Source organism: Cryptomeria japonica, chromosome 6 (assembly GCF_030272615.1).
Source record: "Cryptomeria japonica chromosome 6, Sugi_1.0, whole genome shotgun sequence".
In the NCBI taxonomy this organism is placed as follows: Eukaryota; Viridiplantae; Streptophyta; class Pinopsida; order Cupressales; family Cupressaceae; genus Cryptomeria; species Cryptomeria japonica.
This window is the reverse complement of record NC_081410.1, coordinates 320371607-320384459: the sequence shown is the minus strand read 5'-3', so window position 1 is coordinate 320384459 and position 12853 is coordinate 320371607.

Sequence of the window (12853 nt, the reverse complement as noted above, 5' to 3'; positions counted from 1 at the left end):
ATTTGTAATAATGATGCATGAGCATAAAAGGAAATATTAGGCAGACCTAATGTGCGAAATATAGGTCAAGGGGTATATGTAAAGAATAGAGCAAGAACTGGTACTGAATTTGGCATTAAAGATGCTATTGTAAAGTAGTACAAGTTATTGGATTTGTATAATCCTTATTGTAAGTCAGTGTGACTTCCCATTGAGCAGTGAGCTCTAGGCAGTTGGCCTTCCTGCATGTGTAGGCCCCTATTATAAGCAATATTCTCTTATTGGCCAGTGAGTGAATATTGTGGGTCACAAATCCCACTGAGGTTTTTCCCACATCGGGTTTCCTCGTTAAACATCTTGTGTTATGGTGTACTTTTCATGTGGATGTTCTTGATTCTGTTTATTGCATTATTTCTTGTATACCGATACACTGTTATATTATGTGTTGCATGTTTTAAGTTAATAAATTACAATCACCAGTTAGATACTGATTCATCCCCCCCTCTTAGTATTTGTGGGACCCCTAACAATTGGTATTAGAGCATGGTCCTCTATTTTCAGAAGCCTAATAGCTTGAGGAAGATCATGACACTAGTAAAGATAGAAAATCTGATGAAGCAACTTGAAGGAGCTCTTACAGACTATGATGCAGAGAAATTGAAAAATATCAAACTAGAAGATGATTTAAGGGCAGCTCAGGATATCATTTAGGCACTTCAAGAAAATTTTACTGTTGCAAGAAATAAGAGAAGAGAACTTTGTGAAAAATTGCAAAATGAGAATGATGAAAAGGAATCACTTAATGATATGATAAGCAAGTTGAAACAACAGATCATGACAACAAAAAATGAAATGCAGGATATGACTATGAGATTTTGCAAAGAGATTGAGGATAGGAAGAAGAATGAAGAAGAATTTACCAAAAGACTAAGTGATGCAAAAAATGAGAATACAAGACTTAGCTATGAAAATGACATGTTGAAGATGGATTTGATGCATACTTAGAATGACTCAAAAGAATTGATGAGACAAAAAGAAATCTTGGAAAGAGAATTGGAAACTGCAAATCAACACAAAAAAAATTCAAGAAAAGCTCAGAGGAACTTAGCACCTTGCTAAAGATTCAAAAACCTAAAGGTGACACTTATGGAATTGGCTTTGAAATTGGTGAAAGCTCCGGTACTGCAAATACTCAGGATCACAGCAAACCAATAAGACAACCTAATGCTTATAAATTCAATGGTAAATGCTTTAACTGTAATAAGTATGGTCATAGAGAAAATGAATGTAGATCTAGAAATTATCAGAATATCAACACACCCACCGGTCAATGTTCCAAATGCAACAAAGTTGGTCATAATTCTGAAAACTGCAGAATGAATGTAAGATGTTATGTTTGTGGAAGATTTGGACATTTATCAAATCAATGCAGAACACAAACTGACATAGGTTATGGGAAAGCTATTCAGAAGAATAATGTAACTTGTTATGCATGTAACAAGATTGGGCATATTGCTAAATTTTGTAGAAGTAAAGGAACACCGGTAGACAACAAAAGTGCTAGCTTGAAAGGTAAAGAAAAAGTTGAAGAGGTTAAGCAAGAATTCTCAAAACAATGGATTAGGAAAGCTGATCTAAATATTGGGAATACTCCTCCACCGGTAGAACAAACCAATACTTCACCGACAGGATAGAGTGATGCTTCACCGAGAGGACAGAGAAGTGCTCCACCAGCAGGAAGTTCTTCATCTAATTGAAGAGAATTTCCTTGAGGGTTTGGCAATCTATTGATACATGTGCTATTATTCCCTCGGTTAGAGATAAGAAGTTGAAAATTACTTATTACCGGCAAACAATGTTAATTAAATACTTAACCGACATGCAATTAATGTGGTAGATGGTGAAAAGACACTATAAAGTTAAGGTTTTGGCTCCATTTCATTTCACTGAGATTTCAAATTTTCAGAGAGCGCGAAGACTCCGAGCTAAGGCATTTCGAGCAAGAAGAAATCACACTCCAAGAAATCATCCATCCAAGGTAGTAAAAGGTATTTAATCATGGCATCCACCTCTGCAATTGAATACATAGAAAACCCTACTGTTTTTGAAGTAATAAAAAGACCTAGGCCTGTATTTCAGTTAGTTCCCGAGATAGCAAAGAAGGATGATACCTTAGGTGCATTTTCTCAAATTCCTAAGAGAGTTGTATACACTGAAGAACCCCAAATGTACATCCACTATAACATTGAAGAGTTAGGAGATGAGGAAATCAAAACCATGTATAAAACCGTGATATGTGATAACACAGGCAATGTAAAAGATGAACACAAAATCATTGAGACCCTAGGATTTACAGAGATCCTTAGCATTCCTAAATTTCCAAAGGATGTGATTAGGATAGTTTTAAGCAAGGTACATGGAGAATTTTTCTGGTTAGATGCAATCCATAAGATCACCAAGGAAGTTGTGAAAGCTGTCACAGGGTTACCGACCACCGATAAAAGGCCAGATAAAACCAAGAAGGTTTCCAATGACCTAGTTACAAAACTAACTGGTGCAACATTCGACAAGAGGTCTCTAAGGGTTAATGATGTAAAAGATATCAATGTGAGATTTGTCAGTATGATATTAGGTTATAAAGCCACTCCTGCTAATAGACTTAATTCAGTTTCAAGTTTATGCATTAAGAGTGCTTATGATATGGTAATAGACAATGCAAAAATTGACATATGTGAATGGCTAAAGGATGAACTAATTGACAACATTGGAAAGATCAAGAAGGTCAAGAAAGGAACTTTCAGATTTGGAAATCTGTTAGTATGCCTAATGCTACACATAACAAAACAGGTTCCCGGTATAGGTTATAAAGAACTTGGATATGACATACTAGTAGGAAAACAATTGACTGAACTATTCAATAACATGGGTGAGAACAAGGAAAACAATATTAATGACTTTTTTCAAGCATTAAAGACCAAAATGAAGAAAAGAGTAAGGTTATCTCAGAAAATAGTAGACAAATACAAAGATGATATATGCTTTGTTATTAAGAAAGATGAAATCTGGATGGAAGTGGTCATCCCAAGGACAATTTGGGTAACCGAGATGGGCTATGAAACGGATGATCAAATAGTTGAAACATATGCTAAAGCACTTCTGGAAGCCCCCAATGAACCTAAGGAAGAAGTATTTGGTAGTACTGAGACTATAGAAAGCCAAATACAATCAAAGAAAAGAGTAAAGAAGGTTGAGGCATTTGTAAGGAAAGGGTCTAGACAAGAAAAAGCCATTAAGGAAGATGTATTGAAGAAAACCAACATAACAGAGGATGAATTGGCAGCTCCACAACCTGAAACTCATCTATCATCAGTAGGTACCTCTTCGGAAGGTGACATGCCAACAACTTTTAAAAGAGTTGTAAGAAAAAGAGATCCCTCACCGACAACCACACCTTCACCTAGAAGAACAAGGCAAAAGCAACAAGCAGTGAGATCTGTGGTTAGAAAGGCTATACCAAAGAAGAAACTGACACCTAAGAAGAAGAAAAGGACAAACAGAGACTTGGCCCCTCTTGATGTACTGCTAAATGAAATCACAGAGGAAGGAAAACTGAAGAACATAGAGAAAATTTATGACACTCTAATAGCTGATGAGAAAGAGCAAGTTGAGAACAGTATTATATTGCATATGGACATGTACAAGAAACTCTTGATGGAAGTAGTAAATGAAATTCCTGATGAATTATTCAAGACTTGAGGCCAGAAGGCAAGCAGTGATAGAATTAGATAAGAAAATAAAAATTGAGAAGCTACTTGTTGTATATCCGGTAAACTCTCCAAAAGAAATTGATGATTTGATTGCTCAAGCAAACCGGTCAGTATTCTCTACTGCACACCGGCATATTTCACTAATGATAGGATGAGTTAATGTAGTGATAGAGGAAATAGAAGATGGATGGGATATATTCTTGGTTGACAAAGAAAAACAAGAAGAGTACAGGAACCCTAAACCTATAAAGGTATATCAAAAAGATAGAGACAAGGGGAAAGGTAAAGTTGGTGGACCACCAAGCATCAAAGTTAAAGACAGCCTACCCCCACTATTGAAAATAACAACTACTAAAGAACAACTAGTAGCAGAAAGTATGGATGTAGAGGATAACAATCCTAATTATGAAGTCCTATATAATAGGAATGTTGATACTCAAAAGATCAACATAATAGTAGACAAAGATACAACTAATAAGTCAGATATGGCTAATGAGCCTCCTGTAGTAGGGGAAATAGAGAAACCGGCAGAAAGATACAGAGAAAAAGGTAGAGGCTGAGTCACAGACTAAGGCAATTCAACATACTGAGAAACAAACAGAGAAAAAGGCTCCAGAACAACATCAACCGGAATAGGTACATAAGGAAACAGTGCCACAGGCAACCAGAGAAGTAGGAAAACTAGTGCTTAAAGAAATACAGACACAAACTGACCTACCAGAGGTCAATACAAGCTTGGTAACTTCCACTAGCACTCAGATCGTTGGATCATCATCAGCATACAAATCAACAAATGTGACTGAGGTATTACTTGATTCTATCAAGAAAATAACCGACTGCAGCTCACAGGCTTACAAAGCAATTGATGATACCATACCAATTTTGAAGGTAATTGCACCTAACTGTAATACAGATAACAAAGATTCTTTAGGACAATTGGACACACTGTGTAAATATATCTCAGAGAACATTGAGAAAATAAAGGAAGATTCAGTAAAGGATAAGGTAGAGATTGAAAAGAAAAAATTCTTTAATGAGGAAATAAAGAAGTGTAATAGAGATTTTGACACACTTCTACTGGAATTATGTAGTTTGTTGAAAGAATACAAAAATTTGTACAAAGACACCTGTAAAACAAACTTTTTGACTGTAGATATTGACAAGAAAATAAGCAAGGTATAGGATGAGATAAATAGACTTGCAGACAGCTTTGTCAACTCACCTGATACACTATCAGTTTTTGAAGAGAAGATATCAAATTTTGAGGAAGAACTGCTCAAATTGGAAAGAGAGAAAGAAAGAATAATAAACAAGGCAAAACATTTGAGATCTAAACTAAGTCCAAGACTGGACTATTTAGCATCTCTGCAGAAGGAAATTTTTGAGGCATTAACACAGGGAAGCAAAACACCAGCAAAGCATTTGTAGCATCTCACCAGTATAGTGAAGAGAATTGAGACAACAATAAAAGATAGTAAGAAGTTTATGGATAGTATAAACTTGATTTTGGGAGATCTTTTTTAGATTATAACCACCCAGCTACAAGGTTGAGTTTATGGATAGTTGAACCTACAAACTCTATTGACATCTTGACGACCTTTGTCATTGATGACAAAGGGGGAGTAGTGGGATGAGAAAGTTCAAAACACAGGAATCATATGCTCAGGGGGAGCTCTCACATTTTTGGTAACATTTTTGGACTGTACACTTTTGAACACTTTTTGAAATTTCTCATGAGTGTTTCTATCAATGCCAAAGGGGGAGATTGTTGGCATATGCACACTCCAATGAGACATTGTATGTGATTGAAGGTTTTGTCATTGATGGAAACCTTGCAATCCTATGGCACTGGAAAGACATTATACCGGCAAAACATTACACCAACAAGATAGTGCACCAGCATCAGCAGATCACACTCTACACTGGCACCGGCACAGAAGAAAGAAAGTATACCGGCACTAAGGCCGACAGGATTTTTGTTATACAATATTTTGTTTATTATTGTAAGTCGACTTGGAAAATTGTAAAATGACTCTTATATATAAAGGAGATCATTATAGACATTTGTAATAATGATGCATGAGCATAAAAGGAAATATTAGGCAGACCTAATGTGCAAAATATAGGTCAAGGGGTATATGTAAAGAACAGAGCGGGAACAAGTACTAAATCTAGCATTAAAGATACTATTGTAAAGCAGTACAAGTTATCGGATTTGTATAATCCTTATTGTAAGTCAGTGTGACTTCCCATTGAGCAGTGAGCTCTAGGCAGTTGGCCTTCCTGCATGTGCAGACCCCTATTGTAAGTAATATTCTCTTATCGGCTAGTGAGTGAATATTGTGGGTCACAAATCCCACTGAGGTTTTTTCCACACCGGGTTCCCTCGTTAAACATCTTGTGTTATGGTGTACTTTTCATGTGGATGTTCTTGATTCTATTTATTGCATTATTTCTTGCATACCAGTACACTGTTATATTATGTGCTGCATGTTTTAAGTTAAGAAATTACAATCACCGATTAGATACTGATTCACCCCCCCCTCTCAGTATCTGTGGGACCCCTAACAAAAATAAGGTAGATGAATGTGAGAAACTTGCTAGAGATAACGCAGCCCTGAAGGATGAGATGTAATCCATTGTGGTGAAGATGACAAAGGAGATTGAAGATCAAAACAAGAGTGAAGAAAATTTGATTCAATTGTTGAAGGATAGATCTGGTTAATGTTGTAGATTGACATATGAGAATGATTAGTTGAAGCTTGAATTGATGCAATACAATAATGATGGATAATAACTTGAAAGGAAGATCATAATTCTGAGAGATGAGGCTTCTACTACTAATGAGTATAAAGAAAAATTCAATGGCAGTGTAGCCTGGTTAGGTGAGATGCTGGAAAGTGACAGACATGGGAAAGATATGGAAGGAATTGGATTTGAGAAAGGAGAATCCTCTGGTTATGGACAAAGAAATCATCAGAAGATCAAGAAACTTTTGGTAAGTCAGCCTAATGTCTATAAATTCAATGGTAAATGTTTTGTTTTTTGGTAAATTTGGTCATATGAAAAGTCAATGCAGAAGTAAGATTAATAATGGTTCTACCTTTACCGGTCAATGTTTCATATGCAATAATTTTAGTCATAAGTCAAACATGTGCAGAATAGTGATAAATAATTTTCAAAATAAGAAATGTTATGCTTGTGGAATGTTTGGGCACATTTCTAACCAATGTAGGATGAAACCAAATCATATGAACTTCAAGCTTGTTCAAAGAAATGTTGTTTTCCATGCATGCAATAAATCCGATCATATTGTAAAATACTGTAGAAGTAAGAACATGAGTAACAATAGTCTGGTGAACAAGAACAATTCAAATGAAAAAGGAAAAGAAAAGGTGGAAGAAATCAAAGATCAACATAAGAAGATGTGGGTTAAGAAAGAAGATTCTACTATTCAGAATGGCTCCACACCTAATTCCGATGTGGGAACCTCATCCGGTAACTAGGGCATTTTGGCCTTACGGGGATTCTTTCATGTAAAATATTCAAGCTCCCCTCTCTGAGATCTGTAATCGGTTGTGGAAGATTGCAAAAGATCAAGATCAGATATGCAGATGATATCCAAAAGAATTACTAGAAATTTGAGATTCTGGTGGAAGATTTCATGAAAAGTAAGGTATCCAGAAAGCTTTAGGGTTAAGCATTTATTGAAAATGAAAGTTAGGTCTTTGAAAGATAAAAAGGCATTCTACTATTCATTTTTTAGATTGTGAACGAGAGAAAAGAGCAAAGCAGCAAAGCGAAAAAGATATAAAACAAAATCCGACCTTCTAGCAATTCGATAGAGACTCCTTTCATTTGGTTGTGATTGAAAATGTATTTATCCATTCTCAAATCTATCAGTTCATACCCTAAATTTTGAAATGGCATCATCATCTGGTGTAGCAACCCCTTTTGTTGTCAAAATCACTGAAAGAGCTAGGCCTATATTCAAGAAACATATGTTTAAGTTAGTTGAAGACAATTTGAATGGTGTGTTTTTCTCTATACCATACATCGTGTTGCACAATGAAGATATTAGGGCATAAATACATTGCAACATCAAGGAATTGGGTAATTCAGACATGTTATCTCTATATGCTCAGCACATGGTTGATGATTTTAGGAATTTGAAATCAGATTTCAAGAATTTGGAGGATAAGGGTTTCATTCAGTTCATTCACTTCTCGTTATTTGATGAGCCTGAATGGGTGAGGTATGTTCTAAGTTGAATTCATGATGAACTTATATGGATAGAAAAACCTCACAAGATCACAAAGCAAGTCATTCAAGCATTAACCTATTTGAATGCAACTGGTGACGTTCCTAGACTCTGATATGTAAAGAACACCATTGTAATGCAGGTAACTGGTTCCAAGCATGAAAGTTGGTCAATGAAAATTAGTGACATTGTAGAATTTGATGTGAGATTTGATTTGATGGTTATTGGTTACAAGGTTTATCAATCAAGAAAATAGAATTCAATATCCAGTACTACTATGTATGCAGCTTATCAGACACTCGAAGAAGATAAGAAGTATGACTTGTATGCAGTGCTTCTTAGTGAGCTAATGAGCAATATAAATAAGATCAAACAAGACAAGAAGCATGTTTTTAAATTTGGTTCCTTGATCATTTGTTTGGCATTGTATTTCTTAAATGAGATTCCTGATATTAGAAAGGTTCAATGGGATTATGATAAGTTGGTGGCAACCCAAATCAAGGATGGTTTTCAGGGTTTGGGTGATGTAGTTGATTAGAAATATGCCTTATGGGCTTATGATAAGCTGGTGGCAACCCAAATCCATAATGATCTTCGATGGGTCAACTAAGAACCCATCACCGGATATAACATGTCCTAGATATTTGACCGCTGATCTAAAGAATGCACACTTTGACAGACTGCCATACAATTGATTGTCTCTCAAGCACTGCAATACCTGTCTCGAGTGCTCCTCATGCTCCTTCTCATTCTGAGAATATATCAATATGTCATTGAGGAACACAATCACAAACCAGTCAAGGAAAGTGTGGAATACCCCATTCATGAGACTCATGAATACAGCTAGAGCATTTGTAAGATTGAATGGAACCATGGTGAACTCATAGTGGCCATACCTGCTATGAAAAGTGGTCTTGTGGATATCGCTCTCTATAATCCTCAACTGATGGTACCCTGACTTCAAATCTATCTTGGAAAACAATTTGGCACCCTAAAGTTGATCAAATAATTCATCGATTTTGGGCAAGGGATATCGGTTCTTGATGGTCACTTTGTTCAATTGCTTGTAATCCATCATTTGTGGTCATCCTATATGGTGCTCTCAAAACTAGCTCAACTCCTGGTACAAGATCTATGTGAAAATCAATCTCTCTACTAGGTGGCATACCAGGTAGCTTGGAAGGAAACACATCAGCAAATTCCTTAATGATGAGATGATCATTTAGGGAAGGATCCTTCTCATTCTTTTCCTCTCTATCACTGATGGTGATGGAAAACAACTAACATCCCTTTCGTATGCTTTGCTTAAGCTGCATAGTAGAAATCATACGAAGTGATACGGGCCTTTGAATCCCTGAAATAACTATGGAGGTACCCTGATCATCCACACACTCAATCTTTTTTGGGTGACAATCTATCTTGGATCTGAAGGTCTACTAAGGTGGTTATACTCCCAATCTGAAGTTGACAGCCCCTAACCACTGACTCAACATATACTCTAGCTCTTAAAGCCAACTCCACTTTCCAACTAACACTTTTCCTAGATGCCACTAGCCCACAATGCTCCACAACCAATGGAGATATAAAAGAGTCAGTAGCTCCTGAATTAAACAAGATAGAAACACTGCTACCTCTGACCATACCTATGACCTCTATGACTATGGCCTGATGCTCTGCCTGGCAGTTGTCAACCGTTGCAAAGACTCTACGGGACTTACCCATGTCCCCAACTATAGGTTATGAACCTACCATCCTCTGATTGTCTACCATATGACCCTGTGGACACTCTCTCTCCATGTGCCCCATGGCCCCATGGCCCCACAAGTGAAGCAAGAACCACACATCTAGAACTGAGCACCATGTGGCCTAGAGTATCCCTGTCCTCCTGTCCTGCTCAAACCACTAAAACTACCCTTGGAGGACTGCTGAGAGTGTGTCGGAGGTGTGTAAGGACCCTGTGATTGTTGGTCATGCCTAGGACCCTGTGAATGCCACTGCTTGGTCTTAAAGCCCTACTGGCCCTATGGAGGCCTTTGCCTCTAATTCTCCTATGGCTGCTATGGAAGAGGGGGTTTAAAGGACCCCAATGAATTCCTATGGTTACCCTTTGAGTGGGGTTTTTGAAAGCCAAAAGACTGTGGTATAGGGTTTCAGTTCTGATGTCGATCCCACGTGTCTAGCAATCTACCCTAAATCTCCTCTAATATCAAGGCCTTCTCCATGGCAACCCGAAGGCTCCCTGGAGCTACCATCCTGACTGGTCCTACTATCCCAACATTCAATCATCTGATAAACCGATTGATGAGTAACTTCTCATCTTTCAGGTAGTCTACATAGGGTAAGAGCTTGAAGAACTTGCTCTCATAGTGGGACACGGAGAGACCCTTCTACTGAAGGTCATGGAACTTGTCCATCCTATGCTACCTATAGTGCTCTGATAGGTACCTATCTCTGAATCTCTCTGTAAAGATGTCCCAAGTAACAGTCTCCCCAGATAAATCATTCTTGTACTCCTCTTGCCTCCACCACGTGGAAGCCATTCCTCTCAGAAGGTGAATGGAAATTCATGCTTTCAAATTGCTCTCATAGGGACGCAATCCAAAGCACCTATCTAGACTTAAAAGCCAAGCCTCAGCCTTTACCCCATTGGTAGATCCTGCAAATGATGGTGGCTGAAGACGTAGAATCTCTCTAATCTAATCCCCAAGATCATGGGGTACTCTCTCAAAAATAACTGGTGCCACTACTAGTGGTGCCTCAAGTAGATGGAATGACTTAGGCTCATGCTCAGCCTAGGCCTCTATACGGTTAGGAGGTGGACTCCTACTCTGCTCCCTAGCTGCGGATCTATGACTCCCAGAATTATGGTGCTCTACCTGACAATCTACTACTGGGAGTCTATCCTGAACTATGCCTATCAGGTTCTAGAGTGCAACCAAAATGTCTTTGTTGGGGTCAATCGGTTATTCGGGAGGAGCTTCCCAATCCCCTTCTAGATTTGGCTCATCCCACACAATGTTCTCAAGTGAAAAGCGAGCATGTCTAGGACCCCTACCGCGCTTATGAGTTTGTTGCGTAATTGGTAGCATCCTTAATGATCAATAAAAGAAAATAAAGTAAATAAATAAAATTAATAACAATTCTTAAAGAAAATAATATTAAAAGTGAAATATAATGAAGAAAGGTTCCTAGTGTTGGAAACCTCGCTCTGATACCAAAATGTCATGCCCAAACTTTTTGGGCAAAAACGGAACAATAAATTTTTTTAATACAACATAAATACATTAAATAATCTACATTTAAATTGGAATAAATAAGTTTTGTCCTAACTAAGGGTTAATTCTGGGTAAAATAGAATGGTTACTAAGTTGATTTAATTGAACTCTGTCATTATAGCATTAATCTTTAGAGTAGACTAATTATTCCCAAAAAGGGTCATCACAACTTAATTAATTAATCTCCCCTAATTAAAATTCTCCAACAAGAATCGAGAGATATTAATTATCTCAATAGTATTTAAAATACTCAAGACTAAATAAAAAATAATATTAACTCATATTAAAAATAATTAATTGAACGTACGCGATTACACTTTTAAATATAACTAATAAAGTTAACCAAATCAATTATAATATTTGCCAAATAAATTCATTTTATACTAAAGTCAAATTTTAAGTCCCCATAGACATTTAAACTTTAACTATTAAATATTTGGCCAACAATGACCTCATAGGTTAAATTTTACATTATACATTTAATAAATTTCATTAATAAAATCCCCCAAAGGAATTTTAACCCAAACATCCATATTTAATTAAATATGCAAACTAACTATATAAAATTCTCATTAATAAGCCTTGTTAATAAAATTTAATCAATTATGAGAATAATATTGCTATATAAAAATTAATCCCCAATTTGAATTATAATCCCTTAAAAGTCTACATTAAGAACCAATTTTACCCTAGTCAATATTAGGGGTTAATTAATCCTACATATTGACTATAGATAAATGGGGGGAAATTGTTTTTCAAATTTTAAAAAGAATCCCCCCCTCCTTCTATTTTATTATTATTTTATTACAAACCCTAGCTAGGGTTGATTTATTCTTCTTAATACACTAACCCTATTCTTTTCTTTTCCTTATTTCCAAGCTAACCCTAACCCGAAATTGGGTTAGGGTTGCTTTTTTTTTTTTTCTTTGTGTGTGCATCTGGCGGCCATGGCAGCTGAGCAAAGAAGGGGGTCAAGTGTTTAACCACAGGGCCATATTTACCAGGGAGGTCGAGGTTTCATTGGGGTGACGAAGGGTTTAAAAGGGCCGCAGTTCGCAAGAGGGAGGCGACGGTCGCTGCGGGTGGCCACCCACAGTGGCGGCCCAGACCACCACTATGGGTTGCAGCCCACAGTGGCAGTCGCAAGCACCCCTGTGAGTTACGGCCCATAGTGGCGGTTGAGACCACCACTATGGGTTGCGGCCCGCAGTGGCGGCCATAGGCGCCCATGTGGGTCACAGCCCACAGTGGCGGACAAGACCGCCCCTGTGGGTTGCGGCCCACAGTGCGGCCCGAGCCCCATGTGGACACACCCTTAGGGAGCGCGCGGAAACATACAACCCTCTATTTTTTATTTGTTTTATTTTTTTCTTTTATTTCAAGTTTAAAAAATATATATAGAAAAGTGCCCATTTATATATATATGTGACTGTGTGAACATGTAGATATATGGAATAAACCAGAACATAAATTTTCACATATTTCATTTCTAGAATATAATATATCAAAATAATTATATATATATATATATATATATATATATATATATATATATATATATATATATATAT